General features: G+C 35.9%; 1 protein-coding gene across 5 annotated transcripts in view; it reads right to left on the reverse strand.

Moving 5' to 3' along the window:
• THSD4 (thrombospondin type 1 domain containing 4) overlaps positions 1-15875 on the reverse strand; it is a 301256-nt gene that overhangs the window by 120463 nt on the left and 164918 nt on the right. The gene's annotated exons all lie outside the window — the stretch shown is intronic.

Raw genomic sequence — 15875 nt, forward strand, 5'->3', positions numbered from 1 at the left:
TTTCGTGAAACTGAGAAGCACAACATTACTAAGAATTAGATTTCTTTTGTAATTTGGTAAGCTTTGTATTAACAAGAAGTCACTGTCACTGTCTTCTCCCTCTCAGTCCCTTCCTTCTGTAGACTACTACCATCATCTAGACTACTACCATCATCTATGAAGAATATCATCTTTTCTCCTGCCAAGCTGGACTCACAGTGCCATGTCTCTCTCCCACACCTACAAAAGACCTGTCCCTTTCAGCCCCCAAACCAGCAGACCATCTTTCACAGCCCAGCCTCTTTCTTCCCTTCGCTCCCCAGCCTTGCAGCACTGCCACCAGGATGGGCTGACGGGGGCTACAGGGAGGGCAGGCCGAGCAGGAAGCAATGCTGTGGGCCAAGCAGGACTGTAAGGCTCAATGGCAGAAAGGTACATATATAATCCCCTTCAGCTGACTCCTCTCAAGGGAATAGTACAAACTTAAGAGCGCTTAGAAAGGCAGAGTGAAAAAGATTCAGCACAGAGCTCATGAATGGCTCTTCTGAACGCTGGGGATGACCACAGGAAGATACCACAGCCACAGACAGAGGAGTTGTAAGAACAGCAACTGACAACCAGACCTGCAGTTTTTGAAAGCCTGGCAACATAACCTTAATGGTACATAAACCATCGAGAACCCTCTACTGCTATGCTGATCTCATGAATACAATGCTTCCCTTCAAAACCTAAATGAAGGAAGCATTTTTCCCTCTTTCAAATGGAGATGAAGGTTTGCAGTCTGTACTGCTTTGCTGACAGCTAGATGTAGAGCTGCCATTACAGATTCTGTGTACACCGGTTGCCTGTAGCAAACTCTCTGGACTGAAAACATAAAGGCAAATAAACTTAAGGAAATTTTCCATCAAACCCCTGTCAGGAAACCAACCTGTCCTTCCATATTTTTCTGAAATATATATATGTACCACAAAAGGAAAAATGGAAATAAACAAACTGCCAACTGAACCAGAGTTCAAAAACACTTTCGTCATGAGAACTCCAACTGCAGTACTTTAAAGTAGGTTCATTCCTTGAAAAAGCTTTAAGAAAGAAACAACAAAAAAGAACAAAAAACCACTACCATTTCAGATGTTGTAGCTTGTTATAAAAATTCCAGCAATAAAAGCTTTTTCATGCTGATTGACTTGTTTCTATAAAACAAAGTTTTGCCTTTTTCCTCGGTTCTTCACAAAGTGAACTGAGTAAGCACATGGTTTTGGCACAAAACCACCATTCTTCCCTTTCTCTTTTTTTTAAATGGTAGGTAGAAAACCAAATTTCAAAACTTAGCAGTAACTGTGATTTTAGTCTTCTCTTTGCTGACCATTCTAGAAAGCAGCACATCGTCTGTAAACATTGATGAAGTCTAAATAACCATTATTGGAATGAGTTTCTGAGGCACAGAAAAATGTACTGCATTCCCTTTTAACTATTCATATAACTGATTCTTTCCATACTGATTTAATCTTTCCCCCTACAAAACCATACAGGCAGAATTCCCTGGAATCCAGAAGTTGCTATTCTGCTCTCCATATTAAATGAGATCTGTCCATACCTGCTACTACACTTCCATGATTTAATCAACTAAACTGGATAGAATGGTGCATGTTCACAACCACAACCTTTCTTTGCAGCACAAAGTAATGTGAAACTTAACACTACGCTGAACTTGCACTGTTGCAACCAAGATAAAAATTTCTATGAAAACCTCAGCAATCACTACACTAGATATTACAAAACTATCGATTCTATAGAGTCTGTTTATGACCGAAGAGCTATTTCAGGTACAAAGTTCTGCAAAACCAAAATACTTTATAATAATAAAGTGGAAGCACTAAAACATCTAATTATTTTCAACACAAAAGCATCCTTCTTTTTACTTAAAAACATACAAGCATACCAAAATTATACTGTAATTATTTTACGCAGTTCATTTAAATCAAAATTCCCAAATCATTTTCCTATTTTTATGGAGAAAAGCATCAGAATATTTTGAGAAAGGTTCCTACCACTTACTCCTAGAAATGAAAACACAGAAAAGCAAAATATACAACAGATCTTTGGATATATAGCTTCATTAAAAATAGGGACTTTCCTTTGTGAAAAAGATTACCTGAGTTTGTAAATATCAATCAGTTTGTGAAGGTTGCTTACTGGCTGCCTCCTGAGACACCTAAATCCCAAACAAGCACAAGTTTGTTAAACTTCTCAAAAGCAAGCAATTTCTATTCCAGGTCTCTCAGCCTTCCCGTACCTCCACTTGAATTTATGAACAGTATGCTCGGGCAAAACCCTTCACTGTCACTTGCTTCTCCTAAGGTCGTATATGCTTAAAAAGCTGACCAAATTCCTAGTATCAAAGTAATAATAAAAGAAAATATAAAAAACAACATTTTTGTTATTTTCATGTATTTGGACTTCCTTTCTACTTCTTACAGCTTTATTGTTTGTAGAAATGAACTCACAAACACTTAAATCAAGACCACATGAAGTATATCCATATATATATTTCAAGCTGAAATATTCTATCACAAGACACTGAAAATTTCTGTGTATTTCAAAGTATTAACATGCAAGACTGAAAAACATTAATCCTCATGTTGTCACTACAGGGGAAATATCAATGCTGCTGAACTGGGGAGGAAACAGAGGGCTGACTGCAATATTCATTTGTATTCAGCATGTAAACCAATGAACTACCTAAAAAGAAGATAAAGGCTGAAAAGAACTGATGTCACAGCAGAATCCACAGGTTAATTTGCTTTGGCCAGACATCAGCTTCCTGGAATTACTGACGGGGAAAGGAAATTAAGCAGAAACTGCAAGCTCTGTTATAATTGTAAATGTTCAATGTAAGAATTTAACAGTGGAGAAAAAAGGCTGAACCTACCTGAGGCTACTTAAAAAAGGAACAAAAGTTTCACAGGGTCTTACATGCTAGGTAGATTTACGCATAAAGATGGTGCCATTTCAAACTGTCATATAGGCATTTCCAAAAATCCTCTCATCTCACTGTTTCCAGGAAGCATTGGCTTCTGAATTTATTACTTACATATTTTAAGGACAGAAGAAATGACTACTGTCCTTCAGCCTGAACTACTGAGAGACACTGAACATAAAAATTCACTCAACACTTCTTTTATGAGGCCCAGGATTTCTTGATAAAAAAAAGTTTCGTTAAACACTTGAAATTAAAGAGGAGTCTCTTGCTGCTCCAAGAACAGGCAGGAAATTTAGACTGTAAAAAGAATGTATTTTCCTTGAAGATAAATGGAGGACAAATTGCAAACAGAGGACAAATCTAGAAAAATGCCACCCCCTGCCCTGCCTCACTGGTTCAGGAAATACTGCCGCTAAACCGCAAAGGGAGTATTTTACCCCCATGGAGGCTCATACATCCACTTAACTGGTTTCTGCATTGCACTGGCCAGACAGGAAAGAAAGAGAGCAAGAGATTCTCCCCTAGTCTCCCCTCTACTACCTCCTTGCTATTGCTGTCCTTTTGAAAGAAACATGCTCATACTCACACAATCTGAATTTCGTCTTGGTCCTTGACCAAGAACAGATGAAATAAAAATACATAAAGAAGTACATAGAAGGAGTATTTGGATTTTTATACACGCCATTAAATAAATAAAAACATACATACATAAATAAACAAATTTAGGAAGGAAGTCAAAGTGTGAGCTATGTATTACAGCCTAAAGGTTAAATATTTGCAGCCCTACTAGAACGAACCCCAGACACTAAGCACCTTTGAGGAAACCAGTCTCAGACTTTCTCATGTACTTCAGTGCAACTCAGCATCTCTTTCCTTGGTTATAAAGTTATAAGTCGATTTGAGTACTTCAGGAACTAACACTTTTCTAAGTAATTTCCAATGTCTTTAGATGTACCCTTCCACTCAAAATTTTTATTTAGAAAGCTGCTAACTTTACGTAATTTCTTTTCTGTTTATATTTCTTGATGGAAGAAAATAATTTGTCCAGAACTGTGAAATGCAGATTGGCTACCAAAATACACAGTAGCATAGGGCATCGTGCTTTCGACTGTTATCTGACATAACGGGGCTTAGGGAGATTCTTATCTCTTTCTGTATTTATTCACTTTTTTAATCCCACTGTGCAATTATTTAAAAGACAACAGGATGCTGTGGAAAAGAGAGATCTTTAAGAGTTCTAAGTAAATTATTCCATGTGGTCACTTTTTGTGCTTACTAATGCTTTCATTAGTTAACCACACTTCTCAAGTTACCTTTATCATATTTCTGTTTATTTCCCTTTCTAAATTTAACAATCCTAATTTTTTCCATTTGTTTCTCATCTAAAGTCACTCCAAGTTCTGGCTTTTCCTATTTCCCATCTTTTTCTGTTATAGGGAGGTGGATCTGACCAGACCAGTTTAGAAAGTACACCCTTAAAAAGGTGTTTCTTGCATCCTTTGGAAATAGCATTACAAAGTTAAGTTTCAAATATGCATTTGTATATATAATTATATAATTATATATTATTATATAAATTTTTAAAATATAATATATAATCATATGATATATAATATTATATATAATAATAAATTATTATATAATAATTATATATAATTATATAATTAGGACATCCCCATTCCATCACTGGAGGTTTGCCAGTTACTTCAGAAATAACAGAATGTTACTCTTCGCTATCATCCTTATATTCTCTTCTGACTACCACGGTATTGGCAGTGTATAGTGCTTTTAAGCTAAGCTCAAATGCTGAAAAGGAAATCTGAGCATTTCCTTCCCCTGCTCCCCACTTTTAAATTTTAAAGCTCAGACTTTCAGTTATGAAGCCAGACTGCTGAAAAGGCCCACCTTCAGAGAGCTGAGTATTAACCTCAACTTGATTTATCATCTTGAATCTTTCCCGCAGTACTAAATCTATTACCCCTTTCTGTTTTCTGGCATTATTATGTTAGAGGAAGGAAAAGGCCTTGGGTTCTCACCTGCCCAAGGTTAGGCTAGAAAGCATATTTTTCATGGCCATATTCCAATATTCTGTATTTTGATGATAGAATTCTGGTTTATGTTCCAGGTTCTCAAAGCACCTCTCTTTCTCTCCAGATAGTAGTTGCATAGTGCAAGTAGAATAAGAAGACATTTATGAGGCATTTCTTCCTCTGTCCAATGCTACTTTCTGACTACAGAACAGGTGGACACCATGCTTTGAATTTCTAATTATAATGAATACCATTCATTTTGTGACAAAAGTTTTTCATACAATCAGGAAAAAGGTGAGGCCCCTGTACTATGTATGTATACCTTGTTTTTAATTATAAAAATATACAACCATAGGTCCTGAGGAAGAAGCACCAAAGAATTACATGATGTAATAGACCATGACCTATGCTATGAATGCTAGTATGAAATCTTAATTATAAAGGTAAAGCTTTTGTCACAGCCAAAACTAAAATACATTATAATTAGATTTTAGAGATGACACACATTTTCCAGATTGTCCTGCTGGCAAATGACAGCTGTATCAGACAGTTAATTGGGATATGATGAGAGGAATCTGTTTCAAAGAAAAAAATAACAAATTGGGATTGTGAATATAATCATAATTTTTCAATTTTGCTTGAAAATGTTCTTGAAATTGTTTCAGAGGAAGAAAGACTTATAGAACATGTTTTCATGCATCACCTGTTCTGTTATTTTCCACAGTGGCAGAAATCTCAAGGCCGTAATGATACTCTCTTTTATGTGAGAAAATGGCTCTGGAAAGCAATCTGAAAGTCACTGTGAAACCTTCCCAGGAGTGAATTACTTACTTGTCCGGTGTGCAGGTAGAAAACTTGTAAACAACTACGGCGAAACATACATTTTCAAGAAATTAGCACCATCTCCTTCCAAGTAAGGATGAAAAGAAAGCTCTGCAAAAGCTGGCCAAGATTTCTCATGCTTACTATTAACTAAATCAGTAAAACAGTTACCAGTCAACCTACTGAAACTCTGTCAGGAAGCACCAACAGCTGTCTGCTCCCTGAGGGATGGGGAGCCAGGTGTCAAGCATGACAACAGGGCCAGCAAGGCAGGAACAGGGTTCCTCTACGGAGTCAATGCCTATGCCAAAATGCACTTCTGTAACCATGTGTATACAGGATTAGGAACAGTAAAAAATCTGCCAAGCAAAATGAAGGAGGTTAAGAGATTGTACCAGACAGGGAGGGAACACTCTAGAAATAGTGGTAACCTTGAGAAAGGAGCCTGTAACACATATGTTACATACACTATTTGCAGGACAGGACTAGATCAGCACTTCTCCTAAGACTAAAAAAAAAAAACGGAAGTAAATGTCCAACCAGGAGTCATACAGCTGGACCACCAGAGACCAGAGCTAAGGTGAATTCTTTAGCACAGGCAGCTCTGTTCTTTGATGCCCCAGGGGTCCTGAACCAGACCTTCCTCCAGATCCAAAAGAAGGGATAAAAAATCTCAGAAGACTTGCATTCACTATCAGACTGCATTTTCTGCAGTTTAGAGGAATCCAAGGTTTCTCCTGTCTTCTGACAGACAAAATGAAAATAGCTGCCATGCCACCAAAGAAAACGAATACCCTAGGCTAAAGACTTCAGATTTAATTGCAATACTGATCAAAACCCAATGGATTAAGCACTCATCCTGAAACCAAATACAGGAAAAAAAGGAAGACTTCCAAGGTAATTTCATTGTACAACCAAAAGGGAGCAGATAGAACTAACCTCATAGTGATATGACTTCTGCTTTGGGCAGCAATCACATCACAACTTTTTCCATCTAGTTAAAGAAGTTCTGAGCCAAAAATGCTGTTAATGCTTCCCAGAATCTCCTCATGTTCTGTTCAATTCATTCTTCCCAAGTCACCACCTCTTCCAACAAGATTGTCTAATCTAAGTTTACTTTATCATACATCCTGATCCTAATTACATTACATTGCAAATTAAAAGAATTTACACCAGCATAGGTCTCAAATCTACCCCATTAGTGAGTTAAAGGCTCATTTGTCATCACTCGTGGTCCACGCCAGGTCAAGAAAGCACAGCACCAACAGATCAGTTACACTGCTGGTGTAAATTAGGTACAAATTGGAAGCATAGCTGCAGTGCAGAAACAGTCCTTCTCTTTCTCTGCAGACGTATACCGTATAAAAAAGAATTATCTCCTTTTATTTGAAGAGAAACCATGTATCTTTACTGTCTTAATGAAAACAAAAATCTGAGAAACTCTTATTGCTTACATAATAGATTTTTGGACAGTTTAACTCATAAATGTGCTTATTTTTAAAGTAACCACATTAAACACATGTTGCCTATTAGAACCAAATGAACTACCAGAGTTTGTGGAGTCTTTCAGTAGTCCAGGCTCTGGACAGTGGTCCCACATGTTTAGAAGTTTCAGAAGCACACAGATAAAAAGAGATACTTTACTCTGTTTTTCTAGGTGTCTTGCAAGCACTCATGCCATTCAGAAAGATAAAATGGCTAATTCTTGTGTAACACGGGAAATTGAAAGTACAAATAATAGAAATATAGATTGTTAAATCTTGAGCTTTATCTGGTTTATGAGTTCTAAGAACACCGCAGCTCAAACTAGATAATTAGTATCTGAAAATAACTATGCATTCTTGTGTCTCTTAAAGATTTCATTTACTATAGGATTAGCAACTCACAGAGCAGATAAATTTTAGTGTAATTAACTGATAAGCCTGTGTACCTAGCGATAAACCAGTAAGTACAGCTATTAGTTAAATAGCTAAAACTCCAGTATACAGCATAAAATCTCTACATAATGGCACAAAATTTGGAAATACTGTTTGCTGATAACAAGATGTAAAGAAATATAATATGAACACGCTCGGGAAAAAAAAAGAACTACTTAAAAGGCAACAGAGAACAAAGGAAGTGAAGAAACATTCTCTGTGTATGTTTTGAAAGACACAAGTGGTGCTGATTACTTTATCCCCATACTCAGACTGTCTACGTGGGTTAAAGCTAGCAATAACACTAGTTCTAATCTTAAATGCCCGCAGAGAGACATAAAACTTGGCTGTTTGAGAAACCAGCTTGTAAAAGCACATCTGTGCAGCCAGCACCATCACACAGTAAGCAAACAAACAGAATTCCAACAAAATACAAGTGAACAAAAACATACAAAATTCCCTGAGTTTTGATGCATCAAGACCACTCGGAAGATTTCCTGCCCAGTTCCAAGTCTTTTCAATACAGTACCTTCTTATTTATATGGAACATGTCTCAAATCGTTTTCAGCCAAAGTTTCATGGAAGATTTCCTCACAATGAACTTTTTCTCACTGAATATACTTCTTCATTTTTTATATAGCTCTACATACTACCTCACGTTCAAGAAAATGAGTAATGGTACGCACCAGTTATTTTACTTGTTTAATAGCATTATAACCCTGCAGTTCCACTAGCAACATATTTTGTTTTGGCATCCAAAACAGATAAGAAAGCATTCTTAATTTCTCTCTCCTTTAACTTGCTTTTTCTCCCCCATCCTCTTTTTTTTTTTTTTTTTTTTTTTTTTTTTAATCTCTCTTATTTCACTGAGAATATTAGCTAGAGTGGGATTTCTCAAGGGATCAGAAGTGACACTGTCTCCCACAATACAGATGTTCAGGTTATCCCAAGTCAGCTATTACAACTTAGAGCAGTTAAATTTCCCAAGAGAATTCATGAACTTCATTGCAACACATAGATTCCTACAGTTTTCAGGTCCAATGGATATGGTCCAAATTGTTAGTGACAGAAATTTGTCCAAATTACTTTAAACTCAGATTAATGATTAATTATTCAGCATTACCAACACATACATGATGGTATTCACTGGAGACAGTTTGCTCCTCTTTCAGTAACTGTTTCTTTCATTTTTAGAATTGTACCACAGAAGAGTTTTTCTCTTCTTTCTTTTTACTGAAAATGAGAATGATATTCTTTTCTCTTATGAAATGTTTCATAGATCAAAAACTCACAGTGCACAGTTCTAGACCATATGCTTGAATAGAAGCCTAGGTCATACAAAAAACATATTTTTAAAATTTTCAAATATATTATTTACAAGTAAATCAGAAGAATACTTCAGTACGTATGCTCAGGTGACAGAGTAAATAGCATTACACAAATTCAATCTGCTGTGGATCAATGATAACTACTTATCCAAAGTCAAAATAGTCAAAGATTAAATCAAGCATAGGTCTATGAAAAAGTATTAAAGTATTTATTATGAAGTATTTATCTTACAAAAACTTTTAAAATCTCATTCTTTAACTTTTCAAGCACTCCTTTTACATCAAACATGTTAATCTAAATGCAGCATTTTCCAGGAACTTTTTTTGCAGCTTTTTCAACCCTTCACCTCCATGTTCTCAGCCATCTTTCTTTCTGTGATGTCATTTTCAACTAGACTCCTCTGTTATCCCCACTGTACGTCCCTATTTTATCATGACCTCCCAGCTTGATTGTTATCATCAAATAACAAAACAGCTACTTTGCCAGTATCTTTCACGGAAATAAAAATGACTATTTCTCCAGCAAGTATTTGCAAACAGCTTGACTCCTGGGGCATGGTCTTACCATTAAATACTAATTTTAAATGTAATACATTCAGTTTAAGTGCCACACATTGCTTATTTTTCCTCTCATTTTAACATCTTGTAGCATTGGCACAGTAGATTCAGCAGGCTTTATGTGAACTGATACTTTGCCAATTCCAAAGAATAGCCCTATTACTATTAGAATTTGTAGTTACATGAGAACAGAAACCAATGTATAGGTTTTGAATTGAAATCCAATATAACTTGCCAGGAAGACATATTCCAACAAATTTTAAAATGGAGAGAGTCTGTTGATGTCACCTGGTCATTTCTTATTAAAACAAAAAGCACACAACAACACAATGACAACAAACACCTAGAGACTTCAATATGTAAGCAAACATCCCACATCAGCACTACAGGCAGTGGCTCTAGAAAACTGTTATTTTTAATTTATTTTTAAAAACAGGTATAACATAGGCAATGTGGAAACTGCCCAATATATAACCAAAAACTAACATTCGGACATCCTTTCCCCAACATGTCTTCCCTAAGCATATGCTTATGTTGTGAACAGTCTAGCACATTGTTTTCATTAGATGGGTGGTTTTTAATCCAAAAGAGTGAATGCCCATGCTGCTTAATTTAACACTCCTCCTACAAACTGAAAAACAACAGAAAAGTTTGATGAGTTTTAGTGTGGCATGTCTTACACTAAAGGGACAGAGAACATTGTCACAACTATTGTTTTGAAAAAGAAAGTGCTGAAAGCAAAACATCCTCTTGCATTTATATACGTAAGAAAAAGTCGCTAAGAATTTGAAGCCTAACTCCTCAATGAAATTCCTAAAGCATAATGAGAAAAGACAGCAGATATTAGCTGCTGCGCAATGATGACTGCTTCCAGTTTATTGGAGATTATCAAAGTCGCCCACAGAGGTGTTTGGAAACATCATTTTAAGGTAACTTTCTTTTTATTTGGGTTTTAAGAAGACTATAGTGGACATTCTTGTAACTGTCAAACTTTTGAATGTATCACATGCTGATAATGCTCTTTGTCATTTGTCATAATGTCAAATGCTCTTTGTCACAATCTGTGCTTTATATGGTAAGTGACATTTGCAACAAATTTCTGAGCTGGCAGTAGCTTCTGAATTATTGTGCAGTTCAGAAAAGTGGATGAACTGCATTAATTAAATTCAACCATTCAGTTTTACACGAAATTAAGTACTATGAACATGTTCTACTAGACTTTTCTTATGCAGTATGAGATACATCCTGCACCTAATTCTGCAGTTTTGCCATAAATTTGGTCAGGCTTTAGCATACTCCCAGTTTAATATTGCTCTTACTACTCATATCAAATCACACAATGCCTAATCTACATATCTTTTCTTAAGAAAAAAGCGTCTGTAGGGACACTTTGTAATACAGAAATTCCCAAGAATAAATTGAGCAAGTGATCCCACCTATTTAAGGAGATTAAAGCCACTGCAACAGTAACAGAATGGAAACACTACTCTTCTGAAATAGACTGGTATTAATTTTTCCTATTTCTTGTATCACTTTTGTGTAAATGGCATTTTAAGATTTTTAGATTAGTTCCCTATCACTTCAGATAGCAGGCTCTGTAGCCTCAAAAATGCACCAAATTCTATCTCCATTTGGAAAAGAACAAAAAAAGCAAAATAAAATTATTGAAAATGATCTTGCATTCCCTCTTCGGACATCAGAAGCTGACCAGGGAACGATCTTTCTTTTTATTTCTAGAACTTTAATTAACTCAGAGTTAAAACAAGTATTCAAACTATTTTTGAGAAACAAAAAAAAAATCTTCAACTTCTATCTGTGATTAATTCTACTTTCTTCTAACAGACAATGTCAAGGACCTCCTTCCAATCTAAAACATATACTCAATTGCTTTGGTAAAGTCTATACTGCTTACTAGATACACACACTGCACAAATTATATTCTTTAATTGATTGAAGTGTGCTAATTTTACCATAAGCCATGGGAAAACTGAAGTAAAAAGCGGAAATCATTATGATAAAGAACTTACTTAGCCTTTCAAAAGCCTCCACTTAAGATGTAGACTGCAACAGATACAGCTACCAAACCCAAATATCACAAGACTTGATACTCTGTCAGCAGAGGCCATACTGTGCCCATCATTTTTACAGCGATTCAGCACTGGCCTTCATTTTGTAGACATTAGTTCCAAATCTGACCATCTCTTTGGTTTGAAAGAACTGTAAATGCACAGCATCTCAGACTTCACATTTTATTTAACTGCAGACTACTGAACAGCTAGCTACTTGTCAATTCACAGAGGATATAACCAGACCTGATGCATTCTGGCAACCTCTATTGTCCCAAGCTTTCCTTTGGAAGACCTGTTTTACATCTCAAAGTGCCTTTTCCACACATTTGAAAAAAAGGCTCTTGTAACTTTGTACAATTCACTTGGTTGTAGCACTGGGCATACTGATACACATATGGATATCCTGGACAAATACACAAAAGCCTTAAAGTCTCCCAGGTTGACATTTCCAGGAAGAAAAAAAGGAGCTATTTTAGAAGAAAAAGATGAGGCCTGAACATATGGTTGCCATAACCAGTGCAGTATAAGTTAATACAGAAAGACTGAAAAGAATGATAGGGTAGCTTGTGCAATTTTTTTTTCATGACTGCAGTGAAGACACACCCATAGACACCATATAAACAAACCCAAATATCACAGGCATAGCAGGCCTAAAGAAAAAGAGAAAGAGAAGACCTTTGCTAATTTTCTTGCTTGCAGCAAGCATAATATCCTCCTTTGGAAAAAGAGCTGGAGGCCAGTGGCAATAAGGGAACAAATTAGCTTCATTGGCCTGGAAAGTTTATGATTAGCATGGGAGGTCTGAAGCCTGCTGATCACTACAAAAATAACATTTCACTTTGATGCATGTCTATCAACTCTCACTGCATTAAAATGTTTTCCTTTTTAAATGTGGGTTTCAGCTGCTGTGTCTGGCCACCATCTGATCTGAAAGTGAAGATCTTTAAACTATGTAACATTGTTTTTCTAATCAGTATTGTATACAAGAAAAATTAGCAAACACTGAATATTCAGTGCATTTCCAGCCATTTAAAAGGACTTCAAACAAATCTAAAATGCTTATCCTTGGAAATAGATATTGGAATAAGAAGCAGTGGTTTGCCACTAGAAGCAAGATATTTTATGACAAACTGAGTGGAGAGTTCTGTTTTTGTTGTGTTTGTTGTTTTTTTTTTTTAATGAAACAACGGAACAATAAACAAAAATTTGACTACATGAAGTGTGTCAGTGTCTCACTGACATCACTGGATTAAAAATGCACAGCACAAATGTATAAACTACAGAACATTCATCATATATCCTCTGTCAGGCATGCTGGAAAGAATTAATGTGTGCAAGCAGGTGTAAAGCACCTTTAACTACTTTGTGCAATAAAAATGTAGCCAGACATAACAATCAGTAGACTACAGCAATCTTACAGAGGGTTTCCATACTTGTTATAAATGGATGTTATCATATAAGCTAAATCTCAGTGACTACGTTCAGTATTTTTCCAGCCAGAGGCAAACACCCCTATAAACTAAGCCATGTCAACCTCAGACTTGAGGATCTAGGACTAGCTTCCCTGAAACATGGGCTGTCTTAATTTAGTTTTATGATAAGTAAGAAAGAACTGCAATTGTGCTGAGAACCAATTATATATATACATCTGTAGGAGGCAGGCATTTATGTAAGTGCTGGTAATACATAGCTTCACATTTTGTTGTTATACAGAATTTAAATTTCAGTGTTTCCTCACCATTTTGCAGACTGAGAAGGCTTAACAGTAGTCTTGTGACTACAGCAATAGTCAGACTCAGAAAAGTTAGTTTCAGTTCTTAGACCTGTATGAATGGAAATGAGCTGTCTGTGTTTCTAGATGGGTATAAATACAGTTTAAGATCAAGTTTAAATTTTATGGTTGGCATTAAACGAGGACAAAATTTCACAATTTTGGAGGAATTAGAGAGTTTAGAAGAAAATCTGAGAAATGTAGAGGAATATAACACAGATGAGAAACTACCAGGTTGCAGATGCAGTTCCAACCATTATTTCCAAAATGTTTATGATATTACCTCCAACATTCCTTCCAGCCAATCCCTAACTGAACAGAAATGAGAAACAGAACTGTTAAAATGTTTCCTAGATCACATACACAAGGACAGGTTCCCTCTTCTGTAGCCTCTGTGCAGTTGCTGCCAAGGAAATTACAGAAAGACCTTTTTCGGTCTTAGTGCTTATGCATCTGTCTTCCTAGAAAGCCATGCAAACAAACGTCCTTGTGACGTCCTTGTGCAGTATTCTTTCAGCTACTGAAAGCACTGGTCAAGTTATTACTGCAAAGTTTTGTAGCCCAAGAGTTATTTGCAGGCTATCACAACAGTAACAACTCTCCAAAGACTTTCAAAAAGTATGAAAAAAATTACATACCACTTAGAGGTATTTAGGAGGCTTTAAGTACAACCTGTCTGCAATATTTTTAGTAACTCTTCTAAAACACTTTTCCTGATTCACAGTTCTCTTCTTATGCAGACATGTCTTTAAACTTACACAGAAATTAATACAGGTTCCAAACACTCAAAGAAGACAGTTTATATGTGCCGAATAAAGCATTGGTTACAAAGCTGATTTGATCTCATAGCTGATGAGAGCATATACTATAAAAATCAGTAAGGCTGAATAGATTGCTTTAAAATTCAGATTAGATAGTTCAAGATAAGATTCTGCAAGAATTAGTTGTCAAGAAGAGCTAAACTGACCTACACATGCAGAGAAAGTGGAAGTTATTTTAGACTGCTTTCATTATGTAAACAAAACAAAATGGAAGTTAAATAGAATGCTCTTTGTCCCAGCTGAAAAAAAAAAGACAGGGCACTTTTCAAACAGAAATGTCACTGCATGTATGCTTTAAAGCTGCTTATACAAAAATAGCATTAACATTTTTGCCATTGACTTTAATGGGTAATTAAGTGGCCAAAGGGAATTCATTACTAACTTTTTGTTTGCCTCTATAGTCTTGTATTCATATTCTTCATTTCCTGTCTTCTGTTCTAGATTTTTGTATTCAGCACAAAATAAAGCCTGGCACAAACATCATTCTCTGATCAAGTAAAGAACACAAACTAGGCAATCTTTCAACTGAAATTAACAGGATTACCCAATGTCAACACAATGCTGAAATATTTGTTGATTTGATGGATGAAGCACAGCACTGTACATTTAAGATGCTTAACTTTCTTCGCTTCATGTGAGACTAAATTCAGTTGATTTGTTAAGTAGCAAAGAGCTCAGCCATGAAGATAAACACTTACATCAATCAGATTTCCACTTCTGGCTATTCAGATTTAACAGTTAGATGTGGTTTAACTAAATCTCCTACACGAGAAAATCAGAATTAGTATGGAACAGAGACAGAGCGAGAGCAACCTAAAACAGTAGAGTGCCATAAACAAATTCAGGCCTATGTCTTACATCATTATGGCCCATATAAGAACTGTAGGCATGCAAAAATGTTAAATATTTTCCAATTTTTTTTATGGAACTCTTAAACAGTGGGAAAGTTATTGTTGGTCTGAGCTGGTCATGAGCTAGTAAAATTTTTGCATTCTAATTAGGTGTGATCTAATCATTCTTCACTGCCACAGCCAAAAAGCAAATGCTTTATCCTTTCCAAAGCAACGTAGATTAAGACATTTTACAGTCTCTTCACAGTCTTGCTTTTAAATGAACGGTCTAGCTATCTATATATAAATTATTTTTATTTTTTTAAACAACATCAGTACATAAAAATCTGATCATGCAGGTATCCACTTTCCGTTCTCTGACACAATATGCCTTGAGACAGAAAACTAAATAGAGGGGACTTGGGATTCTGGAGAAAATATGGTGGTGTAGTTGTATTAGTTAGTTTGTAGATACAAACATTGCAACTGAATATAACTATGCAGAAAAAACGGTTAATAAAAATGGCAAAAGAAGGGATGATTTTACTATGTTCTTATAGCCTGCACAGCTTTCTTCTATCTGTGTGGTCCTCTGCATAAATGAAAAACACTCATTTAGGACTCTCATAATCATAATGATGATGAATCAGGAATAAGGAGAGGCTTCAAGAGAACCGACTACTGAAGCAGGGGCTAACATTCTATTAGTAACATAAATACAGAGCTGATGTGGGAAAGGAAGAGGCTGATGATGGGAAGCTGCGTGTCAAA

This window comes from Anser brachyrhynchus (assembly GCF_964034855.1).
Source record: "Anser brachyrhynchus genome assembly, chromosome: 11".
NCBI lineage: Eukaryota > Metazoa > Chordata > Aves > Anseriformes > Anatidae > Anser > Anser brachyrhynchus.